General features: G+C 37.3%; 1 long non-coding RNA gene across 2 annotated transcripts; it reads right to left on the reverse strand.

The window, feature by feature from the left end:
- Nucleotides 1-9,102: 9,102 nt before the first annotated feature.
- Nucleotides 9,103-21,365, reverse strand: LOC107039054. Of its 2 annotated transcripts, none has more exons than XR_001460937.1 (2): nt 21,242-21,365; nt 9,103-9,689 (listed from the first exon to the last, which is right to left on the reverse strand). It is a non-coding gene; the product is annotated as an uncharacterized LOC107039054 (long non-coding RNA). The 2 variants fall into 2 exon arrangements; XR_001460936.1 differs by lacking the exon at nt 21,242-21,365 and adding an exon at nt 10,391-10,480.
- Nucleotides 21,366-22,254: the final 889 nt, after the last annotated feature.

A 22,254-nucleotide genomic window follows, 5' to 3' on the forward strand; every position in this document is an offset into this window, starting at 1 on the left:
GTCAGGTAACGCCAGAATGGCCCCCTTCAGGAGTTTCTTCACCTCCGTTACCTCTTCAGTGCCCAGTTTCTGATCCGGATATGACTCCGGCATAACTGCAAACTTGAATGAGCTCGCAGTATTCTGAGCATATGTGCCCTGATCCTGCGTTCTCATTCTCTTTTCTTTCGGTCTGACTGAGGGGCTTGGCGTGGTACACTCCGATGGAAGGCATTTTATTGCCTTCCTCACAGCCCCCTCCCCCTTCCCCTCATCGACCTTCGCTGCTGCATCCGCCAAGGTTGCAATCGCCCCCGAGGTTTGATGCAGCTTCGCTCTCTTGCGCCGTCTTTTCTTGGCTCCACTCAGTCTGACCCGATTCACATCGGTACCAGACTGGTCAGCCTTGTCAGACTTCATGTGTTCGCCATCGCTGGCCCCACCCGAAGTTACTTTTTCAATACTGAGATTTTTTAGATTGGTTTCCATTTTTGGTCCCACAAGTACCGCGGTTGAGCGTTTTCACCTGGTGCATTGCCGCGATTGCCCAGGGCTTGGCTTGTCTCGGGTGGGTTACACTCAAGACTACTCTCAGAAGTCGCCCAGGTTTCTGAGAGGCACCGTTAGCGACACAGCTCCCCCTGTGCCACGCATCCTTAGCCACGGTATGGCCGAGGCCATAGCTTACGCCGGTCACACACATGGATTGGGTGCGCTCCTCTTAGCGACCGTGGGCGGCGGTAGTCCTTAAGACCTCCACCGCCCGCGACCGAGCCCCCTCACTAACGATAAAGTGGAAACCCAGTGGAGGGGGGGGGATGTAATTAAGTAATGGTTAATTGCGCCTAGCCAACGACAGGCGACCAACGCTGGATTAAGGAAATTCCACAGTAAGTTTATGGGCTATAGAGTGGGGGAAAATATCAAAGGTTCTGACAGTCCGCTGCCTCGTTAGAAAAAAAAATAATGGAATTGCAAAAAAGTCACGACTGTATTCAAATTTTGTCGATTGGGTTTCTTCTCCTGTATTATTTATGACTAATCAATTATCAATCATTTCTATTTCAAAATAAAATTTACATGATTTTTTTAATAAATAAAAATTGGCACGAGAGATCTGACAACCACTGATTTTCGTTCGACGCAGTTGGTATTCGTGTCTCCCTAGAAAATCCTATACTGTACTGTAAAATCTATAGTATACGCCTCGACGGAGTGAAACGATGTAAACGACACGTGATGTTAGAGAGGTTAACTTGGGTTATATTGTGAATGATTCTACGGGAAAAACTGAATATCTAATGCAATTGAGGAATGAAATGAGTTGCGAAGATCGAGGTACAAGGGAAGAGTTATTAAACAGAAGAGACTGGAGCGGACAAAATTTGCTGAACATGTGGGAAAGGCCAACGAAGGGAGAAGAGTAAGTGAACCGGAGGTCAAGACGAATGGTGAACTACCGGAGGTCGAAACGGGTGATGATTTACCGGTAATTGTGGGAAGTCCCATTGTCGATTTGACATTAAAAAAAAAAATGAAACGTGAAAATACTTCGAGAAGTCAAACAAATAATTATAAATCATTTGTTATTATTTTTTTTCTCTCTTGTGCTAATATGAAGACGAATTTAATGCGTTTATAAATTGTTTGTCCAAACATAATACATTAATTCGAGTTTTCTATGAATTAAATTATATAATTATAACATAAAGACATGATAGAATCAATGTTTTATACCGTGAATAACCTACAAGTGTAGTTTTCAGTTTGAATGACCCGTTCACGCGATGGCCTCCTGCGCGCGCACTGTAACCTCCGCCGACGTTGTCGTGTTCAGCCATCATTTTCCCCTAGCTCAACCAGAATCCCGAACCATGCCATACATTTTTCATAATTATAAATAATCCGTGTGGTTACGAATAATGAAATTGTGAGAAAATGTTCCTGAGATATATACGGTTCTATTTGTGAAGAGTTTCGATTTTTCTAATATTGTCAATTGTTTTTCCGTGATTTTTGAAAAAGTACTGCCATAAGGCTCTGTGTTAATGACATATGTTTGATATTTTCTCCCTAATAATCTACGTGGTTCAGCATGTTCGGACTTCGAGAGGATATTTCTAATCACCGAAAGAATATATCTTCAAAGTTTCAGCTAAATAGAGTATTTCGTTCCACTCCCATTTGATTACTGTGGAAGTCCCTTAAGATGTTATCATCTCAGGTGTCAACTGAGTATGGCGCGGTTCCGGCTGAGAAACGGCCACCGAACTTCGGCTGTCCGGTCGCCGTGCTTGGCCGTACTTAATGATCATTTTTTTGAGCCGTAGTTGACGCTCATCGAGATTTATATCAAATTTTTTTAACTCTTATTTATTCTTCTAAATTTCCTTTGACCTTTCTGGTTCTTATGAATAAAAATCAGATTTACTATTCACTTTCAATTTGTTAATACGTGGGCGTCCGCATGAAGCGGCCCACCTTGTCGTTTCCAGTTTCCAAGATATTCACGTTTTTGCCTTCCCAACTTTCATTTTCATCACTGTTGAATTATTTTTTTCATCTTCTCGAATAATATCGGAATAGGTATGTATATGACTTTATCGATAGAGGGAATCCTTTCCATGCGGACGGGTTTTCATATATACGCCGCATTTATATTACGAATAAAAATATCGTTGAAGAACCAACTCATTGAAACTCAAATCAAAAGATATTTTTAATTAAAAATTGGAGCTTTCCGAATAACAGCGGAAAACCCATTTATTTCAACGAATTACTTCTGAATTCTAACAGCAAATTAATATAACTTCCATTATTTATTGAATTTCTTTTAATTTCATCATAAATGTTGAACGAAATTTAAGGCTGATTCCAAGAAAAGTTCTGTGAAATAATTCGAGAATATGATTATTTTCACCATTCAATGAATCATGAAAAGTTATAAGTGGAGTTCTTTATGTTTTTTCCAAGTTGCTGTAACTGATATTATGGGCTTGTATATTTGCAATAATTGACATAGGAATTTTGCTGAACAGAAACAATGTGGAAAACATATTGTTACTATTTCGTATTATCTCCAAACTCTCCACAATAGAAAAAATCCAGGAAAAAATATTCGTTGTCACCGGTAGTTGTCATACGTAGGAGACGAAAGTGACGATGAAAGAAGAGAAATGAGGGAAAAAAGTGATGTCGTAAAGCACTCAGCAGGGAGCGTGATCCGCTTACCGAAAAGTCTCCTAACGCAATACATTATAGGTCCGGTACAATTCAAAACGGTAAGGTTACGGTCTCAACCCCATGATACATATGTATCACTTGCCCGTGTCCCCGTCAGAAAATTTATACTACACTAGCGCCCCCCCCCCCCCCCCCGCCGCAAGCGGCCGGGTGTTGATGACCCTTTCATTATGCCGTTTTTCCTGTCAGATTCAATATTCCTTGATTCAATTAATTGTTCAGAATCATTCTGATTGCAAAAAGCAACGCAACTGATCGAAATAATATGTCCCAATTTATCAACCGTTAATTTTTCATATAGCAATAAATGACTTGCTCATGTACTGAGTGCTAAGCTCGCTGAATAAAATTTGATTTTCAGTTAGCATAGGAGTGAATTTGATCAAATCGGAGCATTTGGTCCTGGTTAGAAATGGCAGAATATGCTTTTAAATACAGTGGAGCATATTAATTTTTGTATATTTTTTAATGTTTTTTTTTGGAAGTTAGACTAAAAAATTGAATTTCATCGGCATGGTATCGTGGACGCAAGTAACGAAGGGTTAAAAATTAAAATTTAGCATGGTAGTTTGACTTCAGCTCTATCCCATTTTGAGCATCTGAAATTCGCGGCAATGATTCTGATAAAATTAAATAATTATTATCATGATTATTGTCTGCTGTTATGGAATATTGAGCCAGAATATTATTTGTTGAAAGTGAAACAATCGATTATCATTTTCACTGTGCTGCATTCAGATTCTTCTATACTTCACGTAAAAAATATCAGGGTCCCTCATAATTCCAACTATTGATTCTAATTAATTTTGTTTCAAGAAAATCCCAGTAAATGTAACATTTAAGAAGTTGAATCATTCTATTTTCCTCTGACCTAAATGATTTACGCAATTATAATTTGTTTATCAATCGAAAATACAGAGCAATTTGGTACAGAACATTGATCTTTCAAATAAGAATTCAAGTAACTTCAGAAGTATTGAATTTCGTTAAATTTTCAGTGAAATTTGAAATTTCGCCAAAACCAAAATAGGAGAAATTAGGTGTCCGGAATACCGAGAAATGATAAAAGTCATCAGATTTTTTGTCCCTCCCTCCACCTTCCTATACAGGGTGTCCCATCTGAAAAGATGCGGCCAAATATCTCCCAAGGCGGGTGAGTAACAAAAAAATATTTCATACAAAAATTGTAGGATTTCGAGGGGGACACCCGATGTAGTTATTACTTTGAGCTTTCAAGCTCACACTTGCAAGCTGCAAGCAGAAAGTCCTTTTTTTCAAATAGCAACCGCATTTTTTACCCCAATGAAACTTGTTCACCTTGATGAGTTGTTTTCAGAAACCTCGTCATTCATTTCATTTCATCCCATTTTACTCGAAAAATGCCATAAAAAGAATTTCCAGGTAATTTTATCTGTTGACAGTATCATTGAAGTAATATGGGCCTATTACTTGCCCATCAACCACACCGCACTACACGTTTACTTTTCAACGATGTTGACGATCAATGTGTTGCGTCCAGCGAGGATTTTCCCTTGACCAATAATGACAATTGTGTCGATTTAACGATCCAGTACTCTGGAACGCTGCCTCGTCGCTGAAGAGAACGTACTGAAAAAAGTGTGGATCTTCATTCAGTCTCTGCAAGACCCAGTTACCAAAATCAACGCGGTTTTGCCTGTTTTGCGCAGACAATGCTTGATTCAAAATTATATGATACGGGTCGTAGTGGCCAGATCGCAAAATTCTTTGTGCTGTGCTCCGTGGTACTTTTAAATCCCGTTCAATTTCTTTCAAACTGACGTGAGGATTCATGTGAATCATAGCTAATATTGCAACAGCTNCTGCCTCGTCGCTGAAGAGAACGTACTGAAAAAAGTGTGGATCTTCATTCAGTCTCTGCAAGACCCAGTTACCAAAATCAACGCGGTTTTGCCTGTTTTGCGCAGACAATGCTTGATTCAAAATTATATGATACGGGTCGTAGTGGCCAGATCGCAAAATTCTTTGTGCTGTGCTCCGTGGTACTTTTAAATCCCGTTCAATTTCTTTCAAACTGACGTGAGGATTCATGTGAATCATAGCTAATATTGCAACAGCTCGGGGATCATCAGGATTAATACCTTGGTGTACTTGTTGTTGTCGTCCTCGAAGGATTCTCCCTCTTCTACAACACCTTTCGATCCTCCGGATAACTAAATCTGTAGGATAATGTAGTCGATTGCGGTACCGTTCTCGATATGTTCGAGCAGCGGCTCGATACACTCTCCTACACTCTACCAAAACAAGTAAAATATCAACAATTTCATTGGCTGAATACATCGTGATGTGTTCAATGAAATAACAAGTGATATGGGAGGGTGGGGGAAAATGGAACGGTGGGGCAAAATGGAACGGCGGGGCAAAATGTAACGCGGGGCAGAATGGAACGGTACAAAAAACGAATATAGAGCGAAATTCAGACACCTTTTTTTTTCACCTTATGTGAGCTCAAAAATGATGATTCGGGGTTAAGTCAGTGACATCAGTCTACTCTGTAGTTATTGCTATCTTGTAATCTAAGGGAGATAGGAGAATTTTGATAAGGACCTTTTTGTGAAGAATTTCAAGGGCTATAAAAAAAGGTCATTATAACAATTTTGCTATCTGCATTGTAAAAAAGATAATTCAAGGTTAAAAAACTGAAGAAAAATCTGATATGTCTGTAAATTCAATTATAGAGTAATAGACGATACAGATAAATAAATAAGACCTTTGGAATATTATTGTTCTATGAATAAATTGAATATTAAACAAAGGTCCTATAGTTTTTGAAAACCAAAATTCATTACCGTTCCATTTTGCCCCATTCTCTCCTTTTCTTGAAAATTAATAGAAATCTGGAAAGTTAAAGCAAATGAATTTTTGAATTTTCAATTGATTAAAAATTGAAGAATACAGTATATAATTTAGTTTACTAAAGTTTACTAATGTTTTGATTGAAAATTCAGATGAGTTAAGGAATTGTCATCTTTCTGCTCTTCAAAAATTTCAAATTTAAATGAATTTTCGAATGAAAACCCCGAATCATCATTTTCGAGCTCACATTAGGTGAAAAAAAAGTGGTCGGAATTTCGCTCTATATTCCGTTTCATTTAGCGCCGCGTTCCATTTTGACCCGTCGTTCCATTTTGCCCCACCCTCCCCTACTAACTTGATGCGGGATGAATTGGCACCGATTAGAATAAAATAATCCTCGAAGGAGAAGGGAAATGTTTTGTTTATTGTTTACATTTGATAATTCCGGTGTGTAAACAGATCAATGGAACAATTACACCAAGATGCGCCAAGGATGTTTGAATCTTGAATTCGACCACAGAGCTCGTTTTTGTGGCATTTTTCGAGTAAAATGAGATGAAATTGAATGAATGATGAGGTTTCTGAAAACAACTCATCAAGGTGAACAAGTTTCACTGGGGTAAAAAATGCGGTTGCTATTTGAAAAAAATCACTTTGTGCTTGCAGCTTGCAAGCGTGAGCTTGAATGAGACACTGAAAAGACGTTGTAGGCTATCATACCTCAGGTAGTATAATAGCTGCATTAAAAAATCAAAAAAAAAATGATAAAAAATATGGAAAAAATAATTGACACAAAACACAATTCTTGGGAAAAAGCCGAAGCATAAAAAACCCAGATATATTTACTTTGATACAAGATTTAAACGATTAACTGCGAATGACGGTATTCACACACACACATGCATCCACACACCAATATTTGTCTAGGAACGCATAAGGCGAACTGTCGACTGAATATGTAGACCGATACGCGCACTAATAGATAACGATAGGATAAATCCCACACTGAATGTTCAGGTGGAATAAGTTAGGATTGCGCAATTCGATAATCACGACTTCGATATCGTGGCTTCGGTGCCACGTGTGACACAAAATTATTGGATTTCGTGTCTTAGATTAAGATTTTTGATTGATAGTTTTTCGGTTTTTTCGTCACTACAGTTTGTGAACGAAAACGATTGATTGATCGATGGTTCCTTTCGGATAATTATTTTGTCGATTATGACAACGATAAAGTCAGGATGANTACAGATAAATAAATAAGACCTTTGGAATATTATTGTTCTATGAATAAATTGAATATTAAACAAAGGTCCTATAGTTTTTGAAAACCAAAATTCATTACCGTTCCATTTTGCCCCATTCTCTCCTTTTCTTGAAAATTAATAGAAATCTGGAAAGTTAAAGCAAATGAATTTTTGAATTTTCAATTGATTAAAAATTGAAGAATACAGTATATAATTTAGTTTACTAAAGTTTACTAATGTTTTGATTGAAAATTCAGATGAGTTAAGGAATTGTCATCTTTCTGCTCTTCAAAAATTTCAAATTTAAATGAATTTTCGAATGAAAACCCCGAATCATCATTTTCGAGCTCACATTAGGTGAAAAAAAAGTGGTCGGAATTTCGCTCTATATTCCGTTTCATTTAGCGCCGCGTTCCATTTTGACCCGTCGTTCCATTTTGCCCCACCCTCCCCTACTAACTTGATGCGGGATGAATTGGCACCGATTAGAATAAAATAATCCTCGAAGGAGAAGGGAAATGTTTTGTTTATTGTTTACATTTGATAATTCCGGTGTGTAAACAGATCAATGGAACAATTACACCAAGATGCGCCAAGGATGTTTGAATCTTGAATTCGACCACAGAGCTCGTTTTTGTGGCATTTTTCGAGTAAAATGAGATGAAATTGAATGAATGATGAGGTTTCTGAAAACAACTCATCAAGGTGAACAAGTTTCACTGGGGTAAAAAATGCGGTTGCTATTTGAAAAAAATCACTTTGTGCTTGCAGCTTGCAAGCGTGAGCTTGAATGAGACACTGAAAAGACGTTGTAGGCTATCATACCTCAGGTAGTATAATAGCTGCATTAAAAAATCAAAAAAAAAATGATAAAAAATATGGAAAAAATAATTGACACAAAACACAATTCTTGGGAAAAAGCCGAAGCATAAAAAACCCAGATATATTTACTTTGATACAAGATTTAAACGATTAACTGCGAATGACGGTATTCACACACACACATGCATCCACACACCAATATTTGTCTAGGAACGCATAAGGCGAACTGTCGACTGAATATGTAGACCGATACGCGCACTAATAGATAACGATAGGATAAATCCCACACTGAATGTTCAGGTGGAATAAGTTAGGATTGCGCAATTCGATAATCACGACTTCGATATCGTGGCTTCGGTGCCACGTGTGACACAAAATTATTGGATTTCGTGTCTTAGATTAAGATTTTTGATTGATAGTTTTTCGGTTTTTTCGTCACTACAGTTTGTGAACGAAAACGATTGATTGATCGATGGTTCCTTTCGGATAATTATTTTGTCGATTATGACAACGATAAAGTCAGGATGACTCGTCAAAATGATTGACTTGCAGTTGCAAACGATTCACACACTTGTAGCGTCGGTTAGACTCTGACCTCATCGAGCGTCCGCGCACGCTCGGACCCGCCAGACTGGCGCATGGTGGCGTTGCCACCCAGTTCGCCAACATACCAAGCGCGGTTACATTGAAATACATGTGTTACGATGGAACAGACACCCTGTATGTGTGAAAAGAGGAGTCATAAAAGTTCCGAATGAAAGGACTTCTAGGAATCCCTGCTTTTTCTGTGGTAGAACTCCTCAACTGCGCCGTCTTGTGAACCCACGTCAGGAGACGTAAAACGTCGCATTCTGGTGTTGCTAAATTTGAAGAAGCTATTACCGAATTTATAGTATAGTAAGGAATAAGGGAAAAATGGGTACTAAACAAATCAGGAGATACGGTAGCATCTCTGGATAAAGACGCAGACTGTGAGTTTCTCACTTCGATTTCTGAAAATTTAATGATGGAAAATTGTACACGATATAATAGTGCCTAGATAAAATTGTCCACCAATAATTAATCCACATACAAAATGTTCGTTTACATGTCGCGGAATTTGACCATTTTCAAGCCTTAGTTCAGGGCTTGATGAGTCCTGCTTCCATCGCCAATAGAGAGTCGTCGTCCTCCATTGATCGAAGCGTATGTCTTGATGACGTTAGGTTAGCTCAAGCCGCCTTGGGATTAGTCCAGCACTCGACCGTCTCCATGACGTCATAAGCATTTCCCGAACGTTTGGAAAGCTTCAATTTTTGATAATTAATTACTATTCAACGAGTTGTAAAGAGAATATCCACATATTAATATTGGGACTGGATAAGCGTAGCCAGGGACGGAATTAGCTTTATCCGGAGAGATGCACGCGTACTATAGCGTAAACATCCTCTCAGCAATCGATCCGTTAGCGACGCACATCTCGACGTCCCGTCTAAACATTTGACGAACCTGGGTCTGGGGTCTCCACGATGAACGAGACCGTCGATAGACTGCCCTGAGCCGTGGGCAAGAGCATTCTTCCGACTGAAATATAATTATTCAAATACTATATTGTTTGCATTTTTAATGAGGACTCTGTAAAGAAGGCGATCCTACAATAAATGGACAAATATCCACTCTTTTAAAAAGTCATTTGGGGAGTGAATTTATTAAGTTTATACCCTTTCATTAAAATACTACGTACAGAGTAATATTTCGAAGCTTTACGGTTGAAAAATTATTCACTTAGACCCTAAACTTGAGATAAAAAATCCTGCAAGTTGTCTATTACAGACGTAAGAAAATCCGATCACGTAATTAAAATTCACGAGGATCAGACGTGACAGCCGGAAATGACGTTCAGACATGAAGCGCCTAGGTTCCTGGGGATCCTGATTTGAGTAAAAATATGCATTCAGAACCAAATTTCTAATGTATGAGAAGAAATGTGATGAAAAAAAAAGAGCGACTGCCGATTTGTTTTAAGTAAGGTTATAGTGAACTATATTTTAGTCAGTATTCCTCACTCTCGTTGGTCTAAACTTTAGTAGTGACCATCGCATCCGTACATTCCACACTAACTTGAACGGAATTACATGCCGTTCTTGAACCACTTTCGTTATTTTTTATAAGAAAAGCAACTTAGGCTTTGAAAACGTTATTATTCAATGTCTGACAACCATAGAAATGTTGGATTTTTTTAGGTCTACTCGGATAAAAAATGAACATGGGAATAACTAACTGACCCGTCGGAGAATGCTACGTGCGTCACGTGTTATTGACGCGGAAGAGACTTTACAAAGATAAACAGTGAAATGAATAAGAGGTGACCGTTCACTTGCCATGTTCCAGTCTGGGCTGATATTACCGTGAGTCTGGTCAGCAGCCATCTTGTTTAATAAGTTAAGTGACGACGCAGCTGCCTGTCTCAATGAAGCATTAGTTTACGTTTGGACGTGTCGGCGTCGGTGGCTGGTATGTATTGTGTAAGACAAAGAGAATGGTAACAAAAAACAGTTTGTTTCATTAGGGAGATGCGCGCACGCGATGTCGTCTTCTTTCCCTCTTTCCTGCTTTTGCAATATCGCTTGAACAGTGAGTGCGAGTTCTTGGAGTTGGTTTTCATTTTTTTAAATACGAGGGAGAGGATCGTGGTCGTGGTCGTTGTCGCACTTTTATGAGAACATAAATTGGTCAACTGTGGCGAGGAGTAGGGAAGTGCTAAAATTCATGAAGATTGGTGTCAATGAAAAGCATGTGCACACTCGGTTTAAAATGAAAAGAACTCGAGCCTCTGACTCAATTAGTGAATTGGAAAATTATGTATTCTTATCGTGACTTATAGTTCTATTCCATTCGCTATACGGAGTATCTATATTTATAAAAATAGTTACGGATACATTTATGTTAATACGAATTAGTATATATATCGGGCGCAGTACGAGCAAATTGATCATGTAACTATAACTATACTCATAACTATAACTGTTACTATAACCGCATAGGTATATTTATGAATATAGTCAATTATATACAAATAACTGTGTATCTATATATGTATGTCAGGCGGACTATATGAGCATACCGAACCGGCCATGTAGCAGATGTGTCATTATAGTTGTAACTCTATACAATGCTCTGCAGGAACCAATGCCTTTCGGTTTGACTCCCACCAATTGCTATTCCTGTCTGCGAATATAGGAATAGGGCGAAAGCCGAGTGAACGCGGTGATTTTTTTTTTTTGCAAATATCAATTATTGCTGTAACTATAATTGTCGGTATAGATACAGGTGCAAATATAGCTATACCTACATGGTGACATTAATACCATGCTTACAAATTTTAGGAGTTCATACGATAGAATACCAAGAATTCAATGCTACAAAAATTATTAAATTCTTATAATAGACTTTCAAGTGGTCAACGTTAGAATTTTTCAATACTTTAAACCATTACGGTGTGATTGACTGCCGCCATGGTTGAAAACGATGCCTTGGTATGTTTCAACAATCTCAACTATTTTGAATTTCAATAGATGAGGTGGAAAATTGGAATCTTTCTCTCAGATTGTTGAATTACAATTTGTTGTTGTTACCAGGGAAATTTCAATCAACTCAAGTTTTCTTTTATAATTCCTCAATTAAAATCGTTAGACTGTTTTAATGTGAAGAAGTCGATTTATATTTATGAGAGTGACAAAGTGAACTCTATATAAGTCAAAAATTTTCCCCAAGCCATGAATGATGAGATTCCTCGTGTCTCAAACTTCTCACTCTTTTAATTGACTCATTTGTTCTCGCATACCAATCTGTTCAAACATCTGTTAGCGACTCTAAAAAATGTTTTATGTGATGGAAAAGAAATGACGACAAAGTTCTGGCTCATAAAACGAGAGGACGTAATTAATTAGACATTTAGTGTAACGAGCCAAGGCCATCACGTATGAAAAAATCCTATAGAGAATTCGAACATTTCCTAGAGGATTTTTCTGATAGGATTTCTTATAGGATTCCCTATAGATTTTCTTATCAGATTTATGACCCTAATCCGGACCCTTGTGACCGATTAGTTTCGAGTCTCAATTTTGTGTGTTACTTTTTATAGAAAATCTTATAGTGAATCCTATAGGAAATCTTATAGAAAATCCTATAGGAAATCCTATAGGATATCCTATAGGAAATTCTATAGGATTTTTTCATACGTGTACAGCCGAATGGTGAACAAATGAGAAGGATGATGACGAATAGCTGTATTGTACTCTGCGGAATACATATAGTCATTAGAGAAGGAAAAAATTGAACAAAGGATATGAAATTTTTAATCCTTCAACGTCGAAGAATTAATTGTGCACATAATAACCAATTGACATTCATAGATCATTAACTAATGAAAAAAGCTTAATAATAATTAAGGTGTTTCGTGTGTAGCTCACCGGCGGGGGGAGGGGAGGTGAAACGGAAGGGGAGTCTTATTTTTCTCGAGCCCTGATTCAATCTCTGAGCACGAAATTTTCCAATTTTCAAGTACTATTTAAGTGTGATTTGAACATTTTTTGAATATTGATTTTATTTATCAGATTGATTGATTTTATTCTCATCACCTACGGATGTCAAATCGCGTGAATTGTGCTAAAAAGTCGTATAAACATTTTTTGTTCCTGAAAAAATTTGGGCCAAAACGTGGTATAAACACTTCCCCAGGGAATAGTCGATCTCCACGTTTTAAATGATGCTGAGTCATTTAAGCCCAATTTTTCGAGACAAATTTTATAATTTTTTTACGGGGAATTTTGGAATTTTTTGGAATTTATTGGAGGAAGTAGGTCTCCAGCTGAACATTAATAAATAAATGAATCAAAATAAGTAATAGGAATTTTTTGTTCTCCGTTATCTATTACTATGATAATAGAAAATTAATTGTTTCACTATTCATTATGAGAGCAATCAGAATTCTTCATTTTTCATTACCCATTATTATGATAATGAAAAATTAATTTAGTTTCATTATTCACGACAAAAATAATTGGGCTTTTCTGCTTTTCATTTTCCATTCGTATAATAATGAAAATGAATTTTGTACCATTATCGAATAGAAAATTATTTGTTTCTTTTTTTATTTCTATTTCTTATCATCATCAGATTGGAAAATATACTTGGCGTTATTATTCATCACAAAAAAAAACAATTCAATTTCTTTCATTCACCATTAATATGGTAATGAAATATTAATAATGGAAATTATTTTTTTTGCCGATCTCTGTAACTAACATTGACTCGATATTAGTATTCCAGCTTGAAGTCAGAGAATCAACCAAGTTTGGCTGAACATTAGTGTCCAACGTAAATCCATGCTTAGTCTTATTTTGCCCCGGTCTCCGTTATTTATTATCATTTTTATTTCCAGTATTCACTATTAAATTGTTCATTATAATTACCTATTCAAATAGTTGAGTCAAAAAAAAATATGTGGTGAATAAACATATTCTGGGAAAGTTGGTATGGACAATACGAAGTATGAACCAACAGAAGTGCGCAGTAGTTCAGTAGTTAGCGAATCTGTAATGGTAGGGTTCCGGGGTAGAGAATCGTCGGAATATTTAGCGATAACAAATTCGGCTTTTTAATCGATCATCATATTAGACATTAATAATTCAGCAATGACCCATCATCAAAATGATGAAATAAAAGTTAATGAATCATTTTTTATCACTATTTTTACCACAACTGAGTAGCGGCTGACCATGAGTGATGGCATTTGGCAGAAGCTTGAACCATTGCTGCCTTCCACTCTACAAATATCCAAATAATAAAGTTTGGATTGACCGAGATTCAATCCGGGAAATGTGGATAGAATCTGGTAGCCAAGCTTGGACGTAACTTGGCATCCAAGCTTGAACTAGTATTACACACCAAGAATTAGCTACACTGTTAGGAAATTACTTCTGAAATTTCCAGTAAAAAATCTTGAAATTTTTAACAATCACTCATTCACACAAAATTTGCATTTATTTCGTTACTGAAAAATCAATTGATTTCAAGAGTACTGCAATAAAATTGCAATTTTCAGGTCCATATGATAATGAAAATTATTGAATAATTTGAAAATTCAAGCAACAATTTCCCTGAATTTTCAATCCACTGAAAATTCGGTTGAATGTGATGTTCAATTTCCGCAATGAATTTGAAAATTCGAAATGTCACTGAAATTTTAATGAGAATTTTCCAGAACTGGATTTCAGCCAAGCACAGGGCAGTATTCGAGGTCACGATACTCTTTTCTTATAAAATATTTATCGGAAATTGCACACTAGGTTCTGGAAATTGCATCTGATAATTACATAGTAGTTATTCATTTATTTCTAACCAATTGGATGTTTTGCTGGAAGAAGCCCTCGAATACTGCGCTCCGCTTGACCAAAATCCAATCCGGAAAAATTCTCCGCCGAATACCCCTCGACCTTCCAAATTAATCGCAATATTTCCCTCAAGCTTCTCTGCAAACAAACAAAACTTGACACTTTCGTTTGTTTGCAACGAAGCTATCGGGAAATATTCCGATAATTTTGAAGGTCTCGGGGTATTATAACTGATAATTTAACCTGGAAAACCCAATTATCCTGAATTTCCAACCTGAATGAGAGATTCCATGAACGATTTGATCTTAAATTGGATTTAACTTAACAACATTGAGAATTCAAGCGCAACTATTCCTCAATTTAAAAAAAATTTCCAACAATGTATGGTTAGTCCAAGCTTCAACCAATTGTCAATTCCCACTTAGGTAGCATATCATATTGACACTTTAATAACAGACAAGCGTAAGTTCTATGAATTGCCTATGTGGATACGCTCGTCTATTATTAAGGTGTCGATATGACGAAATAAATAGAATTGATAGATACTTATGTATGATAATGTGAGTACAGTAGCGATTATTCACATCCAGGTTGCATTTGCTATAGTAAATTAATCAATGAGCTTGTTTATCAAGGGAATCCTAGCAAGCCGAATGAATAATGTCTTGAAATATCAACTCTTGTACTTTCTCATCTCGACATTTTGACAGTAGAATTCAAGAGTGAATGAAAAAATGTTCACAAAAAAGGGAGAAAATGTGTGCGGAAGGAATGATACAACGGTGTGTTTGTCGCGGTTCGTTAACAGTATCCAGGGAGTTAATTAGCGAAGAAGTTAATTCCTTATCCGCTTTTATAAACGGACGCCGTGTTCATGAAATACGAGCATGATAAAGCCTCGATTTTTTTTCGTACTTAGAATAATGTTACAAGAATACAACAGAATAGAGAGAAAAAAAACATGAATCTACTCAGCAATTGAAAATTTCAAATCAATACAAATAATTCAATTATCTAATGATCTTTCACAATTACTGCTGCAGAATAATTAACAAAATCAATTTTATTAATTTCAATGAAATTTCATCCGGAAATACATACCAGATTTCATCCAAACGATAGTGTGCTATACAGAATTATATTGCATCGAAAATGATTTTCGTTTACTTGCCATGAATACTTGTCACACAATTAAATGCCTCTGGAAATTCGATTTCCCCCGATACACATATCGCGAATTACACTAGTAGTCATATACCTAGATGTAAATGGTAGGAGGGGGAATCATCACAGAGAGAGGGCGATGAGAAAGGAGGGGGACGCAACGCCCCGTGAAAGTTCTCCGGAAGTGGTAACACGGCACTTCGACCAACGCCACAGAATCGATACACCAACGGTCTATCCACCCATTCGTCCATCCATCCATCCATCCATCCATCCATCGAGGGAGAGTCTTCTCGTCAAAGTATCATCTCCCATTCTATTTTTTCGAGGGCTCTCTCGTTTTTGTCTCCCTCTGCCTCACCAACCCCCCTCCCCTTCCAGAACACTACCACTCTCTCTCGCTTCTTGTTTTTCTCTCTCTCATCCTTCCTACTATTCATTCACTCTTTCTGTCTATTGCAGTCTCCACGCCATACCGAAGTGCTCGCTCGACCATTACCATAATGATAACGACGCGAAATTCGTACTCTCTCGAGTGCTTCCAGAAAACTTCTATAGGCCACAACTATACGAGATGACGTAAATCATCTCAAGTATTGAAAGAATAGAGGATAATTCGTTTGTACGAATTCAAATTCAAATTTCTTTTCAAGGCAGAGGTTTTAGGAAGATTTTAAATTTTGTATGTAATCATCATTGTATATTTTGGTGTTTATGTGTGTGACATTAATATTAATGATGGTGGGACAGTACAAACACAATATAATTTTTTCCCATCGAATGTAGATTGGAAAGTTGCACAGAAAAAAACACTCTTCCACAATAAATTCCGAAAATTTATGTTTGAAGTAATAATATTTGCTAATTTCTATACGGTAAGCAGTCCATTTGTAGCACACTTGAGGCTATTCATAGATTCACACAATAGTGAAAAATGAACGTAAAAGAATCTACTTATTGAGTAACGAATTATCGAGAAAACTGAATAATTACATACAAGTCCAAAAGCCCTATTATGAAACACGTGCCAAATGTGCGAATTTGTAGGGTTCCGTTGATTGAGAGGAGGAGGCCTAAAGTTGGAATGCTCACTTTGAACGAAAAATGGAATTACTAAACCGGAAAAAATAAAATAGTAAAAATTCCTATGTTATATACACGGAGAGAATTATATAGTGAACACTACCATGGCCATTGGAGAGAATGTTATGACACCATAGTAAAAGATTTCCAACTAACCCTACGTAGTAACCCCTACTATGCCCCACGGTAATGCTTGCCATGTCACATGATAATACTTACCCTGTCATATTGTAATGCTTACCAGGTCACATGGCTATGCTTACTATGTTCCATAGTAATGCCTACTATGGTCTATAGTAATGCTTACTATGGCCCACAGTAATGCTTAGTATGTCCCACGGTAAAGGTTACTATGTTACATAGGAATGCCTACCATGTCCATAGAAATGGTTACCATGTGAATGGAAGATGGTTCTATGAACATAGGAAGTATCTCAAAAATACACGGTTGAAATTCGCGATTGCCTCTTGATGCGGTCATAAACTCAAGACGCTTAAGGCTCAAACTCTTTAGCTCGTTAGTAGGCGCGCTATGCAAATATTTTGCTAAAATTTTTTAAATGCCTCAAGTAACTTTTCTACTTAAATCTGGTGGTGATAAAAATCGTCTATTGGTCACCATCGCATAGAAAAAAAATTTTTATTCGGCTCGACGGAAATTTTGCACGTGTTACGGGTAACGGTGTCGTGGCGCTGAACCCCGAATAGCCTCACCAGTGGATATATTTGGCTCCATCCTTACAGGCAGCCAATGAGAGATTCTCTCATCACGCGCCTAATGAGGGGTTGAACAAATTATACAAATTAAACTCTTTATCAAAAATTTTCCGATCAAATTCTACAATAGTTTTGTTCAGAATATATATTTTTATTTAAATAACAATGCTTCAATTATATGGAATGAATACTACATTCATTAGAAATAGATCATCAATTAGAAATAAATAAAAAATTTATTTGATTCAAACAAAGAATTATTACGTCACAAAATTGTATCCCTCCGCTATCTAAATAATGATTCCATTTCTGTCTTTACCTGCATGAAGAAAGCTTTTGTTTACATTTATAAAACTATTTGTTTGATGTGAATAAAAATGCAAGTGGAAATTTAACTTAGGTTTTAATGGACGCTTTATAAGGAGCTCTCTGAATAAATCTATTATTTCAGTCAAAAATTATAATTTCTCTTTTCGTTGGTTCTCACGACAAGAAAATTCTCGTTCCTTAATTAATGATATTTCTGTGTGTAACATTAATGTACCCGTAGTTCATTCCTTGATGAATTTAATTATTGAGAATAATTTCATAATGTGTTATAGGACATTTGATGTAACCTAAGAAGCACTATTATGGAATATGGTGGAGTTTAATGTGTAACATAGTACAGCTTACTATGAATCCGGCGAATAATTACTGTGTTACATAGTAATTATTGCTACGTTTATAGGACCTATTACCATTGAGGAGCTTATATACCATGCCCCATTACGATGTTCCATGGTAGCCATTACCATGTTTCTCATTTAAACCAATATTAAATGATTGTATGGATGATGATATTTCTCGCTCGAAATTAATAGGACAATTTCCTGAAATTTAGAAATTTGTATGGAAATTGGTCACTTTTATTGTCGGTGCAAGTGCTGAAAGCCGTATTTTTTATTTGCACAAAAAATATCATTGGAACATGGTGAGCATTACCATGGAAAATGGTAACCATTACCGTTATAATTCCACGGATTTTTGTCACGAAGGGATTCGACCTATCGATAGATCCTCCTACACTCCAGCTGCTGGATAGTGCTGAGTGATCATCGCGGATGACCTTTCCAGCCTCCCTTCATTTTCCCCTTCGCGCATATCACTCTCTTAAAGACTACTCGACTACTCTCACTCTCGATAAATAAAATTTGGTTAAATAAAAATTTGAGATTTTGAGATTTTATTTGAGTCACATGGGTAAATTAAATGTGAGTTATTTTTCCATTTAACTAAAGTTTCTTTATTTTTACATTTGCCGATTTTCTAGACGATTAAGGGAATTTTAATTCGGTTTTCTTTCTGATTGGATTTCATGTTGCCTCGTTATATTTGCGACCCCTTTCCTAAGACCGAGCGACCGATTTCACCTCGCTCTCCGGATTTTCTCCCGAGCTAGTTAGGCATAATTCCGCAACCTCTCCCTCTGATTTTCCCAATCCCGGTTATATTTTTATTTTTCGCGTTTCGTTTCCTTACGTATATGGTTGCGGTTTTGTTGATTCCACGTCGCCAAAAATCGGCTGGCGCTCAACGACAGCTTCTCGTAAGTGTAGCTGGTATTTTTTTTATCAGGTGTATGACTTAATTCTCTACATTTTTTCGACAATTTTGACATTTATTTGTAAAAAAATGAATTCAGATCTAATCTTGAAAATCATCGCCGTCAATTTACACGAGTTTTTCCCATCTATCGGGCAATTGTCGGATTCCGACTTGGAAAAAAGATGGTGGGTTTGACTGGATGAAGTCATCAATGCTCTGCCGGACTTCTTCAGGAGATTGAAACTGAGTATCCACCAGGTGATATTTTAGCGCCCGAAAAAGGTAATAGTCAGAAGGCGCAAGGTCTGGAGAATACGCTGCATGTGCGAGAATTTCCACTTTTCATCCCCAGTCATAATTTTATGTAAAAAGTCTTTTTGTTTAAATCTGGTCAGTAGACACATGGCAATTTCACAGCGTCGACTTTTGTTTTTTGAGGTAAGATGATGGGGCACCCGACGACCTTCCTTCTGTATTCTCTCAATTCTTTTCAAACGCCTCGAAATAGTTGATTGAGTCACTCCGAGAGTATCCGCAAGCTCCTGTTGTATTTGACAGGGATTTTCATTGAGTAGGTTGTCCAACTCCTCGTCCTGAACTTTTTTTGCTTGCCCAGGACGTTCTTCATCCTGGAGATTAAAATTTTTATCCCGAAATTTTTTAAACCACTTTTTACATGTGCTATAAGATACAGCACTCTCTCCTAAGGCCGAACAAATCATTTCTTGTGGTTCTGGAGCAGTTTTTCTAACTTGGAAGGTGAAAAAAAAGGAGTGCCTCAAGTGCAGCTTGTCGAACGACATTTTCATTTACTATGTTTTGTAACGTGACATTTTTTCGTGGGAGTTAAAAATGCCTATTACCTTCGCCTTTCTTCCCCTGAATCTAATTAACTCAAAATAAAAACCAATAATGGGTGGCAGATAATTTTTACCCGGAATTATCAAACCGGAAGTGCACGAATTTCGAGTCCAAACACTCAGGAAATTCCTAAGTGACAAACCAAAAACGAAGAGAACTAAATTTTTGGGGAAAGGTAATAGTCCTCGGCTCGCTCAGTGTGCTAGGTTATGGAGAAAGGGGTGGATTTTAGGTGGAAACGGGTTATTGGGCGGTGAAAACTACAAAAAAAAGGAGATCAACATTGTCCTTACTTGTTCCACTATTGAAATTTTCGAAAATAAATAATCTACATACTTTTACTTAATTTCCAAAGCAACGAAAATTCTCAATAGCAATCATCGCTCGTCTAACAAAACCAAAGAAAACTAATAAATCTGATTTGACATCGTAATAACAAAATAATATCACTGCAATCGCTTCGATTATAAAGCCAACATGATCTAATTCCTCAGATGTTATCGCAAACACGAGGACAATAGCGACAATACGAAAGTATTCATTAATCCCGAAATGCTCGGGAATTCCGAGAACTAAGGGAGAGGTATGCGAATACCCGCGAGAGTGACAGAGAGAGAAGAAATAAACCCAGCGATATACGTATAACGTACTGCGGAAAATAAAAATTCAATAAAACTGAACTCGTCTGGAGAAGCCCATCATACCGAAATTATTAATTTTGGATGGTTGGGAGCCATTCCAGGTTGATTAACACCCGGAGAGAATTTTTAAACGAGGGACCACTCGAGTGAGGCGAGAGCCGCAGCTTTTAGGCGTGGATCGACGTCAATGGGGGCCGGGGTGGGGGGGAGGGGATGCATTCCTGGGGAATGCTAGAGTCGCTCTATGCGAATTTCCCGTACAGGGAGAGGGAAGACTCTCTGCTACGGGAGCGAGAGAGAAACGAATGTTTAAATAGAAAAATCTCACGATTTTGACCGAGAAAAATGACATAAACATCAATTTTTCCTTAGAGCTTCAAATAACGAATGAAAAAAGACCCGACAATACCGCCGGGGCAGAACTGGATGGAAATTACGATGCCAACCCTTCTAGGGGGGAATAAGTCGATGAAAATCGACCAGAAACCCACAGGTAAAAATCCTGGGACAATCGACGTCTCAAAAAAAATATAACAAAAACCACCAATAAATTACTTAACAGCCGTTTAATCGCATCGAAGGCCACTGCACGTGGCTGAAGGCCAACGTGAGGGAAACCACAAGGAGAGGAAAACCAACGCCATGCTCAATGGCTTGGACAAAACATTGAAAACTAAGAAAAACTCACGTTTCGGCGTTTGCCGGACTTCTTTTTCTTAGCAGGCATCCTGAGGTAATCCAAGAATATAATCCAATCAGATAATCCACAGGATGGGCACTAAATTCACTTAGTTGTCACACGACTAACTAGGTCAATGGTCAACGCGGAACTAAATTCGAGAGTCAGTACCGTGACACAGTAACCGAGTGATTAGTTCAGCCTAATCGAGCAGGACTCTGATTGGCGGAGATGTTTCGCCAGCCGAAACCACCCAGAGTGGGGGAAAATTTTTAATGCCCTAATCTACCAAGTCTCGTACTTAATCGCATTTTAACATCATACGCTAAACTAAATACAATAAGTACAATACAATAAATTCTAAACTAAATGCAATAATCATTACTCAATTTTCTAATTCTTTCCTGAACAGCTGATTGTTCAATCGATTATCCAAGGCTCTTGGCGCCTCCCACGGATTGGTTCTCCGGGATTTCACGGGATTAAAAGAAACTAAAAGCCAAAATTACCATTCGCTTACTCATCAAATTTTTCTAAACTCCAATAACCCTCAAAACAGCCTGGCAATTCGGTGGAAATAAGGGCTATACTTGTTCCACACGACCTTCCACCGAAATTCTAAAACGTACCCACTTAATTCCCGTAAAATCCACTTAATATAGAGCGCTAACATTTCAATTAGACCTAATCGATTTCCCGTGAGATTAACAATAGGGTAAACCCCATAAAAATTACCGGAGGACTGTAAAATTTTTGGCCCTTCTTCGCGATAATTTTATGGGCCCTCAAAAGCAACAATCGAACAGTTCCAATAATTAATCTGAACTCTGCCCGTTTATATAAAAAAAATACAATGGTCCTCTAACTTCATATAATAAATTCACCGCACCAAAGTGGGAAACCCTCAAAAATCCAAAAATCTTCACCAGAGTGAGAAAAACTCATAAATCTAAAAAAATATCCATCGGAGTGGAAAATACAAAAATCTCTCTCTCTCTCACTCGAATTTTTACCGACGATTC

Source organism: Diachasma alloeum, unplaced genomic scaffold (assembly GCF_001412515.2).
Source record: "Diachasma alloeum isolate Michigan unplaced genomic scaffold, Dall2.0 Dall_scaffold_00290, whole genome shotgun sequence".
Taxonomy (NCBI): Eukaryota; Metazoa; Arthropoda; class Insecta; order Hymenoptera; family Braconidae; genus Diachasma; species Diachasma alloeum.